Raw genomic sequence first — 20537 nt, forward strand, 5'->3', positions numbered from 1 at the left:
GTGAGGCAGCCTTTGGTTTATCTTAGAAATTTTGCTGCAACACATCATTATCTGTGAAGACACAGGCTAATATTCCCTGTAGGTATGTAGCTCACTAATTGGACTCAGAGTATTTACAGGTCCTCAGTACGTTTTGTTACTGTGTTTTGTAATTCTTTTGGTATTGTAGATATGGTAGAAGGTTTTTCAGATAATTTTTTTTCTCCCAGGTATTAAATGAAAGAAAAGGAAGATTGTGGGTCTCTGAGAAGTCTGTATATGAATTTTGTTCTACCTCTGGTGTAAGCATGTTTGCATTCTTGGCAACTAAAAGTCTGACAAATTGTCTGTTTGAGAAGGGGAGGTTCTAAAATCATAGGCTGTTACAGTCCTAAGGGAATCTTAAAACACAGGCAGAGACTGGCTAGGAAAAGGAAAGGAAAAATTTGTGTCACCGTTTTAACAATAGACTTCTTTCATGTGGAGGACCTAGATGTCTGTTAATTACTAACTGGCTTGAGGGTTTTGGAATCTGGCCCAATATGCTGAAACTCTTAACCATCCACGGGCTGGCATTTTCTCCAAGGTCTGCATTTGGAAACTGGTGGTGCAATGAATTTCATCTGTTTATGTAGCAGAGGCGTTTTCAGTTTCAGCCATATTTCTGTCTTCCAGTCTCGGTGTTCATTGCCAGCAGAGAGTCCAGGCAGCTGCATGAGCACAGAGAGCAAGGACTGCTGTGGGTGTTGGGCTATGTCACACCAAGCTGAGCAGCCTGTGTTGCCTTTGCTGTGCCACAGCCCCACCACACTGATCAAGACCTAAAACTCTGTCCTCTAATTTGGGTGATGTGAGTGAGTTAACAAGATCTGAAAGCCTGTGATTACAAGTGCACTTGAAAGGGCCTGAGATTTCTGGAAACCAGGCAGTAGATGTATGAGATGAAAGGAATCCAAAATAAATGGATGCCTAAAACCCTTTTTATCTTCATTTTTCCATGTGAACACAGCAATATATTTATCGGAAATAAATTTTCACTGGTACTTTCTGAAGTAAAGCTTGTGGTTGTAAAGTATTCTGACCCTTTTGATGGCTCTTTGTGGGTTTGCCTGCAGGGTAAAGTATGCACACAAAGTACTTTCATTACATGAGCACGTAGGAGACATTAAGCAATCTGCAAGAATTAATGAATTTGTGGTGTTCCCACTCTGAAGAGATGATCTCTGGGGACCCCTACAACTTCATTTTGACTTTTAAATCCAAGTGTGGAGGCAACTGCCCTTGTGGTGCCAGCTGATAGAAGGTTGATGGGCTGGTGCTGGTCTTGCTAGCTGCTGTGCAAAGGCTAGAGAGGGAATGCCTGCTGTAGAATTGGACTTGAACTAATAAAAGGCATCTAAAGGAGGCATAGGGCAACAACCTGAAGTCATTATTGTGTGTGCTGAAACAACCACTTTCAAATAAAATTGAAACATGTAAGGTTTCAAATGTACTAAGGGGAATTTGACTAAAACCTTAGAAAACAGGGTAGATATGCGTTGTGGTGTGAAGGCTCAACAATAGAGCTCTTCATAAGAATATTCTGGACTAAACTGTCCTTAGTCATAGTTTCCTGTGAGGAAATTAATTTAGTTGAAGAAAATTCTAATTTTTTAGTTTCTTTTTTTTTCCTGAATCCTGTTCAATGTGTTGCATCAGTGCTAGGTTTGCTTAACTTTGTATAGTTGTGAAACCAGCAGTAAGGTGTGAGGAACAGGAGCAGCAAGAATGGAATGGAGTATTGTCCTATTAATATTTATTTCATTTGAGTTTGTTTGTAGGTGTTTTGAAGGGTCGGGGAAGCCACAGTCCCCTGAACGTTTAAAATTGGCACTGTTAAAGAATGAAATAGTCCAGATGTTCCTGGACTTCTTGAACTGCCCTGTTCCTTTGTGTCATTACTCATGGGACTGGTTGGGGTTAAAAAAAAATACAAAACCCCCCAACTAAACAACAACAGAGCAACAAACAGACAAACAAACAAAAACAACAAAACTCCAAAACAAAACCAAAAAACAAAACCAAAACAAAAAAAACCAAAACCAAACAAAAACCAAACAAAAAACCCCCAAAAACAAAAGAAAATCCAAACCAAACAACAACAAAAAAACAAACAAAAAACTCCACCAAAACAAACAAACAAACCCCAAAAAACCAACCAAATAAAAAACCCCAAACAAAACAAAAAAAAAACCCAAAGAACCCACAAAAACTTATTTGGCTCAGTTATATTTATCTGAATAACTTCCCATCTCCTTTGGCATGCAGCCACTTGGTATTTGTGCTTTTCTCAAGGAACTGGAGGTGGTCTAGGTGCAAAATGAGCATCTGGAAATCAATGGATTGCTTTCTAATTTTATTGTTGGTCTCATTTATCTCAATTTAAAATGTTTGAGCCAACTACTTCTACAGTATGAGCAAAGTGGTGGTATGGGCAGAATACTTACCATATCTAGGTTCTTTGGGATGGTCTTATCACACAGCAGAGCCTGGACCTCTCTGTGTTCCCAGTTCTGCTGGATCAGAATCCCCTCCTGCCTTTTCACAGACTGTGGAGGCAAATGAGTTTCTCTCATGAGTGCTTGACTTTAACTTTGTTGTTAACTTTTTCCCCTGCAAAATTCTTGAATGACTGGAAGCTGTGTTAAAAATATATTTGACATTCTTTCACTAAGTGAACTGTGGGCCCAAATATTTGTAACTCTTTCTTCTTAAGAAAAAAAAAAGAGCCCTTTTTACTGAAGACATGTTCAAGTGACTCCAGTGTATGAATTTGGCCTTCCTCTCACAGAACTGGATACATATGCTATTTGTTACAAAGTAATCACAATTCAGATTACATTCAGGCTGGCATAAAATTTTAAAAAAGCTTTAATAAGATTAAATGCTTCTTGACACATAAATTTAATGTGCATTTAAAAAAAATAAGCCCACCAAACACTGCTCTTTATCATAGTAAAGTGTGTGGAATTGGTTTCTGTCCAGTTTGTGATGAACCAGTTACTTGAGAAGCTTTTTGGTAACATAAATTGCCTTCACTTAAAGTGAACAATTGTTTTTAAGAATGAAATAATTTTGTTAACAAATTCATAGCAAGGTGTTACAACCCTTTCATTAACAGATCAAGATGTATAGTTGCAACCTGGGTGTAGAAATTAGCAGAAAAGAATGGGAATTTTTTTTTAAACTGTTTTTCCTAACAGATATTGTAGAAATAATTTAAATTTTCACACCCCTACAAAAACATTTGTGATTAGATGGATTTTTTTTTCCTTTTGTTCTTTTAATATTGTCCATATTAATAGAGGTAGTTCCAAAAATTTCACACAATTTACGTTAGTAATCCCCCACACCTCTTCACACTTCTCCAAAATCTGCCCTTTTAGGGGAGGTAAGAGGGTTTTTTTTTCCTGGCTGTTAAATTTTCATGATGCCCAGCAGGCTGATCTGCCTCCCTCTGCAGTCATGTCATTCCCAGAACTCATGCATGGGAGGTGATGGCAGCAAGGGCTAGAATTCTCATTTTGACAGCAATGTGTCCTTAAAGCAACTTGATAAACTGTGAAACAACATTTTAAAATTGTTTTACAGCATTAGTTAAAAACACCCTTTCTGATATCACAGTAATGTTTGTACCTTGCTTTTCCTGCTGCAAGAGGCAATAATTAAGATGGAAGAAAGTATTGCTGCATAACTGGATTTTGTAATGTGGGGACAGCCATTGGATCTTTGGGTGGTCTTACTTAAAGATCTTGTGTCAGTGTGGCACAAAGGCACTTGTACAAATTTACACATGCAAATTTATTGCAGCAGAAGTACAGTTTGTTTGCTCTTGAGTGTGGGAAGGAAGTTGTGTGTGGCTTTGTAAGTCAAGGCACTGGAGACTGCTGAATACAGAGAGATTAATGTTATGTGGGAAGGGTTCACATGCAGCAGCTGTAGTGTCCTGAGCATTCAGCTCTTTGTTTTGCCTTATTTTCATATGTCAGCAGGGAGGCGCGGCTGTATCAGCTTTCCCTCTTCAAGTGTACCTTTTAATTGTGTACTCTCACTTTCTGCAGTTCACTGGCAGTCAGACAGCTTCCTTTCACTTCTGCAAATAAGCAAAACTTATTTTGGACTACCAGTTTGTGGTGGTCATTCACTCCCTGTTACTTTTGGCTACAAGAGAAGCACCAAATTGAACCTTATAGAGTGGGTGCAGGACTGCATGCTGGTTGTAGTCCTCTGTTAGGGCAAATATTGTATATACCATGTAGTCCCTGGGAAAAATCTGTGGGGGGAAGGGTGATTTTTTTCACAAATTAATGTAAGTCAGTGAACCAAAAAAGGCTGAACCTTCTAAATAAAAGCTTATTACTTAGAAATTGTGTTGACTTTTTGTCCTACTTATCTGCAGACCATTAACAGGTCTTGTCTTTTACATTACAATCCATGTTTAGGTCTGTATCTGCTTGCAACATCTGTACTGCTCTGTTTGCAAGCATCACACACAGCCTTGGGCAAAATATGGAAGTAAAAGATAAAGTGCTCTAGGTTGAGGGCAGTTTGAATGAGAACAGGTTTGAATGTACTCTGAGGTCAAGCTGGCTTGCTGGTCTTTAGGCTGTGTGTTGGTTGGAAAAGTTTTTTCCTTCAAAAAAGCAGCATTAATGTGAGGAGATACACTCCCCTGCAAGTCTTCAGTGTTCCACCCTTTTGTCAGGGAAGGGAAAATGCTAGCAGAGGATTTGCTGAGATATTCTTATGTGATTTTGGTGGCTTGGGCGGCAGTTAAGTGCTAGTTAAAAATCCATAGAGATGTTATCCATTGTTTTTCCTCTCTTGCTGAACTCCCTGCATGCTATGAACTGTCTCCTCACCAGGGTTCCTAGAGTTCAGCACAGGTCATCAGGCCATGGGAGAAGACTGCTGCAAAACCTTGAGGGACTCAGCAAATCTCCTCTGTTTGATGTGATGTGCTGCTACATCACTGGTACACTTCTAGCCCTGCCTAAAGATTGTCCCCCAAAGCTGGGGAGCAGCTGGGGACGTGGGAACACATGGATATCTGGAATAGATACAGGTATAGAAAGAGGATTTCAGCAAAGGGAGAGTCATATCTTGATTTAGAAATGGTTCCAAGGCAGCAGCCAATACATAGGAATTAGTACAAGTAAGTTTTATAAAGGTAATTACAGAGAACTCACTGAATTTTCTTTAGGATTTAAGGCTGATAAGAAGTTTTAAAGTACCAAGAGCAAAAAGAACAGTGACATTTCTCTGATGGCTATGCTAAAGTTGTCAACAGTGATGCTGAAAATATAGAACTGTTCCATGTTTCTGTAGTGAGAATGAAGATGAATATTACAAATAATCATGTAACTGTGAACAAATCCATCATATTCCAGCAGTAAATAAAGACTGAAAGAACACTTTTGAAAATTTATGGAGACTGAATTTTTTTTTCTTTTTATGTCTAATGTAAAACTCCGAAATTTTAAGGATTGTCATAAAGCAAAATATTCAACATGATTAATAGGAAACATATTATAAAATGTCTAGTATTTCAGATTATGGGTTTGATGTATTCTGGCTAAGAAACTCAATATTGAAAATTTTACTGTCATTAAGAATATTTTAATTGATAAATAATTTGCTGATGTTCAGTCATCGGATGTTTGTTTGCAAAAAAAAAAAATCCCCAAATGAGCACACAGTTGAAAGGAAATGCACAATCCTTTCTGACAGTTTTATCTAGGCCATGCAGAGTAGAAAGATGACAAATGATGGCATAGCCTCATGTATTTGATTGAATCAAAAGGCATCTTGGCTGACTCTTTCAAAAGATGGACTCAAAGCTTTGTGAAGTTAATAACCATGGGAAGAGGCTGGATGTGCCTTAAAAGATGAGGAACAGTGTCTGAAAATACCTCAAGGTGTCAAGACTCACAAAGACTCCACAAACAGTGGACAAGGCACTCCCTGTAGATAAGTGGTAGCCAAGAGCTGATGGGAGTTGAAAACACTGAATGCAGAGTGGGAGATTTCTTTTGCTGAATTAATGATCTCGTTTCGCTAATACAATCAAGTTTGATTTCAAGACATTTTTTAATTGAAGTCAGTACTGGTTGTAGATGTCAGAAAACAGTATATGTACACTTCATGTAGGTGGTGATGAGGAAGTAAATTCTGAGTTTGTTGAAATTATTTAATCACATACCTATACATGAATAAAATGAAGAGCCTTCAAAAAACACGTTTGCAAACACAGGAATCACACCTTCAGTGAGCAGAAAGTAAAACAGAATATGAATTTTCAGAAAAGGAAAAAACCCCAAACATTGAGAGTGGTAACCAATTAACTGTTGCACTATGTTATTAATGGACTTCACAGATTCTCCAGCACTTGAAATTAGTGTCAAGATACAAAATCTTTTAAAAAGCTGCTCTTTTTCAAGAATCTGTTAAGCTTTGGGGAATCAGAGTAAATATTTGAATTTTTTAAACTCCTTTGCTGATAGTAACAGCATTCATTTATTATTTTGAGAAGAACAAAAAAAATCTATTTCAAACTTATTTTAAATCCAAATAAGGTTTTATTTCATAAGTGTAGGAATCATATAGAACTGTCTTTAGTTTTGAAAGAAAAGCCAGTCTGTGTAAACTGTCACAGTGTTGTACTATTTATTACTTTTGAACTTCTATGTCATCTGTTTTTAGTGTTTTTTTTTTTTTTTTAATTGAAAAACATGAAAATAGGTAATGTTGTTGTTGGGTTAAATGCCAAGGTATTAAATAGCTTACGTTCACATCTTTGGTTACCTGGCTGCCATGCAGCTCTCTGGATACAGGCCTTTGTGTGCTGGAATATTTCAATGGAAGTTCTTATGCTTGTGAAAGTAATTTCATCCCATGATGACAGCTGGGGGAGACTGCCTTGCTCTTGCTGTGGTCATGGAAAGTTGAACTGATACGACTCTTGCTGGGTGACCTTCTCATGGGGCTCTGCCTGCTCTCAGAAAACAAGCCATTTCTTTTCAGTGGTACTTGGGTGGAAACTCCAAAGTCTGCAACAATGCCAGACATAATTTTGTGTCCTTATGAGCACTGCAGTTCTGAAAGAAAGAGTTTTGAGACTTTGCTCCCTGAATTCTGCTATTGGTCCTACAGCTCTCATAAATTCAAGGTACTGCATGCAAATATATTAGAAAACATGTTCTGCAGGTGATCAGGCTCAGATAGCATCTAGCTAAAAATGTTATTTTTTTGCAGAGATAATAGGTAACTTCTCATGTCTGGGCTGCTACAGCTTGAGACTCTTTTTTCATTTGAGAGGCATACACCTTACTTATTTTCAGTGCTGAACGTGACTTTTATAAGTGGACAGTAGCAGTCTTTTATCCTTCAGAGGTGTGGATTTTGATGGCAGATAAAGCTATTTTGCAAATGCACACTACCAAAACACATGCAGAGAAGAAAATTATCAATTGCTTCTGTGGGAAGGGAACAGGTATGTGAGAAAGCCTGATAAAACTGATTTCTTAAACTATTTTCAGAGGGTGTGACAAAGTCTGTGAGTATAGATCTGTGTGATGTTGAAGCTGTCAGATTTCATTAGGAGATGTCTCGAGGAGTGATGTTTGCCAAGAAGATTTCTGTGAGTTTATTTGACCTGTTACAACCTGTGTATCTGGAGCTTGCCATTTATGTCGTGTGGTGAGCGCTTTTCTTCCAGGTATCCAGAGCCTGTCAGGGATCTCCACTGTTGAGACTACACAGAAATGGAGTTGAATCAAAGCACACCCAGGTGCCAGAGCTGCTCTCCCTCCAAAACAGAAATTGTCCAGAAGATGAACACACTGCTCATGTTGGTCTTTGCTCAGGACAGACTTGGCTAAAAAATGCCAGTCTGCAGCATGCCTGCTGCCATTTAAGGACTTCAAGGCATGACCCTGGTTTGTTAATTAAAACAAAAGGAACTCAGCCCTTAATGGGACACTTTGTAGTTGTATGTGTCTGACATAATAATTAATTTGTAATGTCAGTTGTTGGGCAACATGGATGAGGGGAACAGCAGATGGTTTTTTAGTAGTGTGGGAATGTGCATGGACAGGTTTTCCCCACTGAGGACTCCAAAGAATACTCTACATGTTAATTTGCTCAATATAGTCAACTTTTGGCCAGAATGGACTACAGGGGTCTTTAGGAAGGCACTGGAGGCTCCTTCCCGGGACCAGAAAAATATGTTACTAAAATCAGAGATAGGGGCTTCGTGACGACAGGAACTGTTCACCACCTAACAGGAAGATAACATTAAAGTGATGGTAAAATGCTTACTGTGGGACTGAGAAGTACAAGCACCTTGTGTTTCATCAACTGGCCATGTATCTATCACATGAAGGCAAATATGTTTGCAATCTGACAAGTGATGAATAAACTTAATTGTCAGGAGGAATGACTTTGGGGTACTTGTGAAGACAATCTCTCCTTGTGCAACTTGAGCTTGATGAGTTCTCAAGGTTCCCTATCCTTTTCCAATATGTTAAACTAATGTCGTTGCAGGACAAAACTGGTAAAGAGCAAAATGGGAGAGATGTGGGTTCTCTTTCTCCAGGGGAGCAGTGTTGGTACCAGAGATTTTCTTGTGTGACTTTAGGCAAGTCAATTTAGGGCAACACTTGCTTAAGTATAACAGCTGTTTTTCAAGAATTATAGTAATGCTTGGGTTCAATTATTTGACATTGGGAAAAAGCTGTAATTCTTCATCTAAAAGCAGCAGTTCAGACCTTTAAACTAGTATTATTCTGGTTTTGTTTCAACAGTTCTGCTTTAGCAGGATTCTTAACCTGTGTGAGAAGAGACTCAGAAGTTTGTTGTGTCTGTAGGCATGGTTTCTGGAGACCTGCATCACACAAACTGCAGACTGTGTGATGCAGGACGTTCCTGCATCACACAGTCTGCAGGAAAAGGACACAAGTAAGCTGGGTACTGCCTGCTGAGTTTGTTTGGGTTCCATCACTGCAGTGTCAAAGCACCTTATGGTTTTGAATGCATAAATCTTCCAGTGGGGAGACTAAATGGCTTTTCCAAGATCACAGAGTGTGACATAAATAGGAGCTGACACTTCTTAGATCTGAACTCATCTTCTTCATGGGTATGACACCGTGCCTCTCTATGGGACTTTCTGGTAGTACTTGTTCTCTTGTCTTGGGGTTGCCACTTGAAAAGTACAATGGTTCTGCAGGTAAATCCTGGCTTTGCTGCCCAGAACTAACTGGAAGGCAATAAAATTGATGCTGGAGCTTGTCTTCTTTGGTCCCTCACCCACAGGAAATAGCAGTCTCTGAGCTGTCTTGGCAGCTCAGTCTTGACAATCAGAAGCAATCTTGAGCAATCTGTTGTATCTGAGTATGCAGAAGTGATTTAAGAGTCCCCCTAGACGGGGAAGAGTGCTCCTTTGGGATCTTTAAAGTGAAAGGTGTGTAACTATCCATCATGGTGATTTTGGATGATGCTTCAGGAAACCTCAAAGATGCTCATTGCCAGAAGCAGAAGAGTAGAGTATTCTTTCCTATGGTATATGTTTCTTTTTCTATTTTGCTTTTGGTGTCAGCCCCTCTTAGAGATGGGATTTAGTGGAGCTTTGTCTTATCCAGAATGATGATTCCTATCTCCTGATGTCCTTTAACAGTATATTTTGGAGTGCACACCTTTGGGTGTTCCCTTAGTGCCACCTCATTTTCCTCATACTAAATTGGGTGTTACAGTGAGTGCCTCACAGGAGCATTTAACTTGTATTTTAAATTTAACTTAATTTTGTTTGTCTGCAAGTCATCTGGAAAGCATCTGATGAAAAATGCTTTAGCCTTCTATAGTAGTGGTCAGCAGAGGAAAAGTCTTAAATCCCAAACTGCCTTCCAGCTTGTCAGAAACAGCCACACATTGTGTTTCAAGTAATTATAGGCATCAAAGTTGATCTGCCCAACATTTTCACAGCATATCACCATTGCTGAGGTGAATATGCAATAACTTTCAGCTTTCGGCTTCAAGTACTCTTAGGAGGTTTAAAGCTCTGTTGTCTTCGACCAGCAAGGAAGTTGTAGGGAACATGTCTAGGGTTTTTTGATTAGTGAGCCTGGTGGAAGGGGGTTTCTTAACCTGCAGTACTCTCTGCTGCCCAACAAAAAGGAAAGTGCTTGGTGAAGTTACGTGGAGACTAGTAAATAGTTCTGTACTTTCAAGAAGACTAAACACAATTAATATTATTTGACTGTTTCAGAAATGGGAGATCACAGATAAATTATTTTATACACTTAAAATTCAATTCCATGAAGAAAAATGTTTTTTAGTGTGGTGCTATAGAAACTGCAAGATTGGCACACATGATGAGTGGTTTTAGGTCTTCAGCAAAGCTCTGTTTGTTGCACCTCTTGAAATGGTCTTTCCTCTTCCCATTTTTAATTCTGTGAATGGACCTTAAAGAAAGAAAGAAACAAACAAACAAACATGGCCACTAAGGTGATTGACTGTACAGAACTGGCATAGAAGCAGTTTGGAGAGGTGGAAACTTTAATTATTTTAAAAATACTTGCTTGGCTCTTCAGGCAATCACTGATTTTGGGGGCCTAGTTTCTGTTTGCGTGAGTCTGCAGGTAAAAAGCCTGATGTGGTCATGAGGCTGTGTTCCTCCGCTCATAAAAGTGGAAGTGCAGGTATGGTTCTTATTTGTGTTTTATGTTGGGACACAGTAGATAAGGGGCACAATTAACATTTTATAAGTGACTTTAGGGCAGACATAAAATTTTAATATGTTATATTTTTCAGCTGTTGGGCTGTAGTAACCTTCTGTTTAGATACAATTCACTTGGGAGTGGGAATGCTCAAGGAAAGGAATTAATTTTAATTGACTTTCTCTAATGATGGAGCTGGATGCCCTTTAAAATGAGTAAACTTTTAAATATACTGGCCTGTACATAAAGTACAAAATATACAAAGTTTCTGGTAGAAAGGCCAGTGTCAGTGTTTGGTTTCTGGAGTGATTGTACATATGAATAACACATTCAGTAAAATCTCATGAGCGGTTTATAAGAGCTACTGTAGATCTTAAAAACCCCCCAAAACCCCAATTAAACCAAACAACATCTTAGCAACTGTATTTGCATTAAATAAATCAGGAGGGAAAAGGCCGTATGCCCTTAAAAGCGCTAGAGGGAGCTAGGAGGAAGAGGAGGGGAGCATAATTGTGGAAGACATGTCTGCATTTTTAGGAGTAGCTTATATAAACCATCCATTTAAATGCTTCCACTCACGTCAGCTAAAATGCAGCTACAGGTCAGCCACTGCATCTTGCTGCTCTCTGTTTCCCACACTTCACTGAAGGAATATAAATTTTCTAGTCCCGAGAGAGGCCAGAAGCTTTGCTGCTTTTTACATGGCTGTAGGGAAAATCACCTGCCCCTCCATAGACTGTACCCCTTTTTTTTGCCTTATTTTGTATTTGGATGAGCAGCCAAATGTTAATTTGCCTTTTGGTGCTGGTAGCTGTTTTGGGGGGACTGGTATACAGGCTCAGTTCCAAGCTTGTGTCCCTCCAAGATTACACAGAGAGAAAGTGTGTGTGTTGGATGTCTGTATTTGGGATCTACTGCATGAAGAAGAATTTATTTGCATTAATCTGAAGCGGCCACAGTGCTCTTGCAGGGATCTGAAGAAACTGAGTATCTGTGGACTCACAGAATAACACAGAAGTATGAAGTAATTGTAAAGCATCTTATTTTATGAGGTTTTAGAAGTGTTGTTGGGCACTTTTTATATTGCTGTGCCGTAATGCTAAATGCTTTGAGTTAAAGTGTAACAGCTTTACGATGTAGATTATATAAGTTACTTGTTTTTAGTTCCCCTCCACCCCAATAAACTGCCAAACTATCAAAATGTTGATATCTTGGGCTTTGTAAGAATAGCACGAAATCCTGTGGCGGATGTTCTTTAGTTTCCAGGTTTTGGAGGGTGGGGGAATCTTTTTAGTATGCTAAAGCTTCTCCTCTTGATATTCAGCATTACACAACTAAACCTGTTGCTGTGGAGAGCTGAATTTTGATGGCCTGGGGCACTGAGCAATTTGGGGGGAAGGAAGGAAGGATGTTTGTTGTTATTGTTATTAGAGGCTGCTTAGGGCTTTGGAATGCTGGAAGTAATCTCAGAGGAGGTAGACAGACTGGAAATGGATGATTAAATAAGCAGAATTAATATATATACGCCATGTGTTTATCATCTGCTGCTGCAATTTATTGCAATTTCACTCACTGTTGAAGTTCCCTAATTTCTCTTTTCCACATTAGAAAATAAATGGTAAGGGCAGGAATAATCAACTAGGGTTTTCTTTCTTTGGTCTTTATTAGGTGGAATGATTTTAAGTTATGAAAGCAAGGACAAACATTTCTCAAAAGTACTTTAACCATGCCTTAGCCTGAGGACTCGGCCCTCTTTAAAGGAAACAAATATAATGAAATTTAAATATGTGGAAGCTGGAGTATTTTAGCAGTGCAGAGATTTTTTTCCCCATGTACTTCAGGACTGTAAAGATTTTTTGTCTCTTTATAATTACATCATTCTAGATTTTAGATGGCTGCAAATTAAGAATTAAAGAAAACATATTTTGGAAATATTTAATAACCTCTTGGCAACAAAAAATCCCAACAAACAGATAAGAGCACCACATAATTATGGCTTAATTCCTACTGAATGGTTCAGGGCCTTTTCCTCTCATCTAAGAATTAACTCTACTTAAGATGAAACAGAGTTTTAGAATAGCAGAGAATCTTTATTTTCCCCTGCCCCTTTAGCTACCTTGTTTTGTGCAGTTTCTTCTGCTGCAATGCAGGGATGGAGGCGGGTGGCTTTCTTGCTCTCCAGCTCTCCAGAGAGCTTCTATTAAAGCCCTAAAAGATTTCCTCAGGTAGAAGATGGGAAAAGTTGAACTGTAATTGAGTGCAAATTCAATTTATTTCTCTGAATCAATAAAACAGGCATATTTAGTCTGAAACAAAGGATAGTTACTTGGTAGATAAATTTCTTATACTTCCAAAAAAGCTGGAATACTCAGAATGGTCTGTGAATATTTTATGGAGTGCAGTGATACACAAATTATCCCCACTGGGGCTCCTTATGTACAGCTAAAACATGTTTCTTGGGATATTTCAATCTTTTTTGGTGATAGCTTGATTTTAGGGAAACACCTACCAGTGTTGAACTCCATGGTATAATAAAAAGTTGGGATTTTACCTGGTGAAGGGATGGTGTATTTACAACAGAAAAGATAAATTTTTTCTTGGGACAGGTAGAGGAAAAAAGTTTTTCTCTTAAAAACACACAGGGGAAGCAGTGATGCACTTGGATTGTTGTGTTACCTTAGGAAAAGCCAGTACTGTCAGCAGCAGCCCAAGGGTAGAGTGCTTATCATTTGACTTTCACTGTTTATCCAAAGGCTGAGGTATCTGATAAAAAATAAAGGTCCAATGTCAGAGTGGGTGTGAGGTCCCACCAGCTCCCCTTCCCTTCCCTTCCCTTCCCTTCCCTTCCCTTCCCTTCCCTTCCCTTCCCTTCCCTTCCCTTCCCTTCCCTTCCCTTCCCTTCCCTTCCCTTCCCTTCCCTTCCCTTCCCTTCCCTTCCCTTCCCTTCCCTTCCCTTCCCTTCCCTTCCCTTCCCTTCCCTTCCCTTCCCTTCCCTTCCCTTCCCTTCCCTTCCCTTCCCAGCTGGTGCTGTAAAGGTGCCCAGTGCCAGCTTTTCTCCCCGGGTCCTTCATGCCAGGACACATCTCCTCAGGTTGTTCATGTGCCTCCTGAGCTTCGTGGGTGGCTCATCCTGTTCAGAGCTTGGCATCCGCAGTGTCCCTTGCTGAGCTCTCTGTGGGGCTGGCCTGGAGAGGAAACCTGCTCAGTGGTGGCTAATGTGAAGTCTTTAATTTGGTGCTGGAAGAATATTTCACCAGGGGTTTGGAGCAGAAATTGCCACTTGGTGTCACTTGTTGCAGTGCTTTCTGGTGCAGTGGGAGCAGCACTAATTAATGCCTGTTCCCAGGGCTGTTCGGGGCAGTCCAAAAACACAGGAATGCAGTATCTTGCATGATCTGTTAGGTAAAGTGTGAGCAGAGGTGGTGACGTGCTTTACTGGTAAGTTGAGAGTACAAATGTGCTGATCTAAGGTTGGCTTGGTGCAAAGGCAGGAGAAAATGCAGGAGGTTAAGGGAGCCGGGGTGGCTTCTGCCTCCCTGAGTGCAGGAGGGACAGATGAGTGGCTCTTCAAAGTGAGGATTTGGGATACTCCTGTGTGCTTCATTCGGAGCTGGCATTGCAAGCAAAGGTTTATAGCCCTTTAAAAGGTGTCTGTTTCACCTGTATTCCTCAGAATTTAGGTTTCTCATGCACTTTTGGCTGCCTGTAATGTAGAGCTGTGAATAGCTACTGCAGGTGAGCCTTAAATCAAGATCTGATGCAACTATAGTGCTGCTAACTCTGAGATCAGCTCCCCAAGCAAATGTAGCATAGCAAATGATTTTTAATAATGTAGGACTTTGGCTAGGCTATGCCCTGAGGAAGAAGTGATGGGAGGTAAAGTTTTCCCCCCAAGCTGGAGAGCTTGGCAGAAAGACGTGCTGGGCACACATCCCAGCTGGGACTCGGCCAAGATCCAGATGAAGATACATTTTAAATCCCACCTTGTAGTGCCTATAGTAAAGCATCCTTCTTCCCCTGCTCTTAACAGCTGGGGGCAGAGGGGACAGCACTTGCCATTCCCTTTGGGAATGTGTGGTGCTTGCCAAACAATTGTTGCCGAGAGAGAAAAATGAAGCACTAAAAATTCCTTTAATTACATTTTGCTGTATTCATACACTTGATAATAGCTGGTAGTGCTTGCTTCAGAATACTTCATGATTTTTTCCCCATCACATTAGCCTTTGAAAAAATACTTTGGGCTAATGTTTTTCTTCATCAGGATTTAAATTTTGCTCAGAGTATACTGCAGATGGGTGGGTGTTTTTATCCCCTCAAGTATTGTTGTGGAAAAGTATTTGGATCTTTGTGTAATAATATACAGTCAGGGAGGAAGCAGCTTATCTGCAGCTTTTCTGGACAGGACTTTGCCGAAAGATGTGGTGCGTGAGCATGTTGATTTTTTTTATTATCTTGTAACAACAACCCGCTGTTGGGCTCCCTTATTTGCATTCCTAGCAGGACGGCCAGGTGAATAATTTAATTCCAGCAGCCTACGCCACGTGATGGTGCGAGGAGCCGTCAGCGATGCCTCCCCCTGCACCGGCAGACTTTGGGCAGGAATGGAAACTTACAGAAGTGATGCGAAATTGTCGCATGTCCTCCCTTAACCCTGGGGAAATCTCTCGGCGGAGTGATCGCTTGCTTTTCCACGCGTTCCTCTGACGTGGAGTTTGGGGGGGTGTGTGTGTGTGAGCCTGTGAGCACGACGAGCGAGGGAGTGGGAAGCGGGGAGGGCAGTGGGGGAAAACGCACACCCAGGCACAGAGCTCGTCGGAGCAGGAACAGCGCGGAGCCGGGAGTGCAGCCGCAGGCAGCGGGGAGTGGAAATTTACAGCTGCTTGTGAGCGCCTGTGCATGTCCAAGCGATCCTTTCTGCTCACGCTTTTCCAGAGGCTGACGGCGCCCGGCGGGAGAGGAGCGGGAGGCCGAACCGAGGGATCCCCGGGCTCTGCCGCTCGCGGGCGCCCGGCGCGGGGAGCCAGGCGGAGTTAATGGGAGCTCGCTGAGGGCGCTGCCGGCGGCGGGAGGCGGCAGAGCTGTCCTCAGCACCTGGCCATGGGGCTGCGCTAGGAGCCCCCAGCTTCCCACCCCGGTAAGTGCCAGCCGGGCTGATGGCCTCCCAGCCCCGGAAAGTTGAGGGATTTAACGAAACTTTCCTTTTTCCCAGCCTTTTGGTAACAAACCGCTTGCCTGCTCGCTCTCGATAGTTAGGCTGGTAGCTTTTTATAGCTTTGTAAACTGTGTTACCAGGAGTGGCTCTTTAACGCAGGCAACCCTAAACAATGCTCCTCCTGTTACATAAGGCGCTGGCTCTGCGACCAAGCACTCCGTGTCCATGGAATATCTCTGGAAATGGCTTTATTTGCAGTGTGGTTTCCAAAAATAAAATATCTGCAATATATCATTTCTCCCGCTCCTCTCCGCGGGCTGCCTGCAGCTGCGGGCTGGCTCCTGGGATGCAGAGGAATGAGAGCCTGGCCACTTGCATAAGGCAGGGCAAGGAGGGAGACGGAGGGAAGATGAGCGCCCGTGAGAGCTGCCACAAGGAACAGCCCGTGTGAATGTCCCAGCTCCTCCTCGTTTGCAGCCCACAGGTCCTGTCCACTGGAAATGCTGATTCTGTGCCGTGGGCGATGCTTGAAGTCTTTAGCAGGCAGAACTTTAATGGAGCTTAAGGGAAGTTGGGGTCTTTCTTAAAAGCAAAGGCTCTTTCTTGGACTAATATTATGAGTGAAGTGAAATTACTGCTATAGAAAATTATTTTAATCCATTACTATTGAAGCTATTGAAAGTAACACAGCGGACTTGCTACGAACTTGATCAAGTGAATGCTGTGTAGAGAGGTAAGTTTAGAGTTATTGGACCAAATACAAAAATAGTATCCATCTTCCTCACTAATGAATTTAGAGGAAGTCCTATTCCCTCTTGGCTGCTGCCTGTGTTATTTAAATTATGTTACCAGCTTCCATTATTTCTACAGATACTATTCCTACTAGAAATGGATATTTAACTTGGTTTTCCTTTTACTTAAGTAAATGAAAAGCTGTTAAGGGCTCTTCTGTTAGAATTGTGTGCACTTCAGAGACGTTTGTTAAGAGAGCTCTTTCTGCATGACTGACTTTGTGGGAGTTTTGCTATGGACTACAGTTAGGCATGGAACTGAATTCTTAATCTTTTAGGTTTTAAAGGTCTCTGTGGTAGCAAATGCAAATTGGGATTCCAAATATTCTTGACTCATCAATCCTGCAAATTTGGTGGCTGTAAAACCTCTGTATATTTATAAAACCGCTTGTATATTTCTAGTTTTATTGAATGTGAAGTAATAACCTACCACTTCTAGCTAGTTCATTAGCATGACTGGGAGAGCCTGTGTGATCCTGTGATACAGATAAATGATGGTGGTGTGAGTATGGTGCCAGGGTCAGGGAAGTGACCTGGCTCTCCATGTGGCCCTGCAACAGCTGAATGGCTCCCACAGAGGCTGTAGGGATGTGAATACATGTGGGGCAGGGTGTCACCATCACAGAACAAAGCATCTGTCAAAATAGAGTGCCTCAGTGACCAGACTGCTTTTTGGTGTTTCATTTTATCCCCTGTGTTTGCTGAAAAACTGTACATATAGGGGTTTTTTAATTGTTTTTTACTTAAGTGGCATTCAAGCACTCAGATAAAAAGAGTGAATAAATTTTTTAAGTGCTTCCATAGAGCTACACCACAGCACTTGAGTGGAGCATCACTGTGAGTGCCTTCAGTTTCATAACAGAATTGAACAATGGTGTGATATTATTATTCTCATTCTGTAGAGATGATCAGATTAAGGGCAGATCTACCTACTTCTTTTTCGTGTCTGATCTTCAGGATGCTTACCATCTGCTAAAAAAGTGACATGTGTGGTGATGGTAGACATTACTGTGATGTTTTGTGTGTTCAGATGAAGTTTCAGCTAATATCCATCTTCATTTCAGGTAATGCAACAAGTAGGCAACATCAAAGCTTATGATGAGTAAATTCTTGAGTTTTTGGAAAAATCAAGTTGCCAAGCAGAGATGGATGGCATTCATTCACCCTAACCACAAAACTGTCCCATCTTCTGTTAATCTTTTGTCTCATTTGCAGTGCACCTTCCAAAATCTGCAACTCATAAGGAGAATTTGCAGAGTAGTTGCTTGTTCCATAGCCTAGATTCCTTCTGCATATCAAGTAAAATGTGGGTTGTGTGAGGAGACTGCACTGGGCTTCTCTGGGTGCTCACCACACATGGGGGCTTCCATCTCCTGGTCTGAGGACATTGCTCTGTCATTGCAACAGCTTTCCCAAATGTGGCAGGAGGGAGAAATGAGGACCTCTTCCATTATGTGGAGACTGAATTAGACAAAATGATGAAGAAAGTGTTCTAACTGGGCACCAGGACCTATGTGGGTCATGGGCACACTGCAGTGACTGGGAAATTAAGGTCTTTTTTTCCATTCCAGAAACTCTCACACGATATGAGCTATTGAAGTGTTTTGATTCTGATCAATAACTTGATGAAGGTTGGGAGCTAAGGCAAGACAAATGGCTGATACTCCATGGGAAGAAAATTTTTTTTCTCATTTATTTTTGGAGACCAAAATGTTTTGTCCAGAGGAGCGTCTGCAAAGAGTGCATGGGATGGGCTCACGTTCTCTCTTCCATTCTTGCTGTTGTGGGCAGGAAGAAGCCTTTACTGAGCTGCTTCACTGAGTCACTTCATAGTGGGATGGGCTGCTGAGCAGAGTGGTGTTTCTGTGTGCATTTTTCTTTCATTGTGCTTACAAGTTGAGTTGCACTGTGATATTTTGAGGAAGTATTTGACTTAAAAGCAGAGAAATTGTGGAGAGTGCCTACAATCAGACCTAGATCTCTTTCTGTACTTTATAGCTGTGCTGAATTTTTTTTTAGTACATTCTCTTTATGAGCAGATAAACTGGCAGAAGAGATATTTTGTAGCCTGATAAAGTATCGGCTTTGTTGTCATATGATCTAGGTTGCATTCCTGACACAGCCACTGATTTTTTTGTTTGTGGCCTTGGGTAAGTCTTGTCATCTCTCTGTGTTTCAGCTTCTCCCTTTGCAGAGGAGACAGAATAAAAGTAGGTAGATAGGTTTTTTGAAATTGTGTTTTCCATCTTTGTTGAATATGTGTGGAGTTGGAGACCTGTGAGAGACTGTATGGCCTCAATATGAAGGGATGTTAACTTTGACAAGCTACTGAATACCCTAAAAGTCATGTCTTGTAAACCACCATGTCTTGTAAATCCAGCTCTGGATTCAATTCACTGCTTTGGCCTGTGTGGTTTTTTTTTCCTGACTTGAATAGAAACAGGCTGACATTTAGAAAGTGGTTAATTATTGTTTCCTTTTGGTGTTTCTGTGGCTTATCTAACATAAAATCAGTGTCATTTTTTTCTCCCAAACATAGATGGAATGGTATTCCATGAAGTACTTTTGTAAAAGTAGAATTTCTAAAATGTGCTGGACACTCCAACTCTGGTGTCTGAAATGTCATGTTCACACTGGAACATGGAAACAGCAGGCTTAGGAAACTTCATTTCCTCCTACAGCACTGCCAAGGGATTTTCCTCATAACTGGGAGAGGCAGTCTCTGAGACCAGGAGAGTTGGTCTGGTAGGATACAGCTGTTTCTTTCCTTGGTCTCATAAGCTCCTCTCAAGAGCACCATTGAAATAACATCATCAAAACTAAATGTTTCACAAGTTGGCTGGTTCTCCATTATGAATTCAGGAGCGTCCACAATCCATTTTTGATGTTATGAAAACATATGTTGAATAACCATTAGATGGAAAAGTTTTCTTAGAAAGTGGGAAAGAAAGGGGTTCATTCAGTCCTGTCCCTTGCTGCCAGACAGCACTGTCAAAAATTTATGAACAGATGCTCTGTAGTGTGCCTGGTAGATTAAGTCATTTCAAAACCTCAAAGCTCCAATGGGTGGAAACCTTTACATTTCCAGCTGAAGTTTATACATCAGCAGTTTTTAGCCATTTGCTTCTGCATAAATAAAGTGTTATTGTTATTTAAGCTGAAATAACTTTTTCAGCTTTTCTGTATTTTTATTCTAAACTTATGAAGGTGAGCACCTTTAGCCTCCAAGACATGCTGGTCTTCCCATTTTTCTGCCCATCCAATGTGCTTTTGTCCACCCACTCTAACCTCTGTTGATTCTACTTGACTCTGGGTGTACAGTGTTCAATATGAAGGTCTATCAATACTTTTTTCAAAGGCATAGATACCCTTGGATTTCAACTGACCATTATTTTTGTGATTCATCACAAATTTGCATCTGTCTTTCTCACATCTGTAAAGTACTTGTGTGTTTGTATATGTCACCAGCTGCTTGCTTTCATCATTCCTCATGGCAAGTCCTCAGCATGAAGCAGATATTCTTGGAATGATTTCGGTTGGAAGGAACCTTTAAAGGTCATCTAGTCCAATTCCCTCTATCATGGATGTCTTCAACTAGATCAGGTTGCTCAGAGTCCTGTCCAATCTGATCTTGAATGTTTCTGGGGATCTGGAACATCTACAAACTGTGTCTCATCTACCATTCAGCATTATCCAATACCTTCTACTCTTAACTTTTATCCCATTTTTATTACCTTTGTTCTTGACTCCATCCAGTTTCCCAGGTAATGATATTCCAGTCCTGTAATGTGTTGATAATATCTTTCTATTTTCAGTCACCACAATTTTTTGATAGGTTCTTAATTCCTGTGCCTCTCTAAATAT

At 40.8% G+C, this 20537-nt stretch overlaps 1 protein-coding gene across 6 annotated transcripts in view; it reads left to right on the forward strand.

Annotated features, from left to right (window-relative positions):
* Positions 1-20537, forward strand: part of CAB39L (calcium binding protein 39 like) — a 60734-nt gene that overhangs the window by 2294 nt on the left and 37903 nt on the right. For 2 of the 6 annotated variants that reach the window (XM_074535417.1, XM_074535418.1), the window contains exon 2: positions 15663-15864. The exons of 2 other annotated variants lie outside the window; for them this stretch is intronic. The gene's annotated coding sequence lies outside the window, so the exon portion shown is untranslated. Of the gene's footprint in view, positions 1-15449; positions 15469-15662; positions 15865-16114; positions 16616-20537 lie in introns of those variants that run through there. 2 more of the 6 variants (XM_074535419.1, XM_026790600.2) reach the window with 2 other exon arrangements.

Source organism: Zonotrichia albicollis, chromosome 2, assembly GCF_047830755.1.
Source record: "Zonotrichia albicollis isolate bZonAlb1 chromosome 2, bZonAlb1.hap1, whole genome shotgun sequence".
Lineage (NCBI taxonomy): Eukaryota > Metazoa > Chordata > Aves > Passeriformes > Passerellidae > Zonotrichia > Zonotrichia albicollis.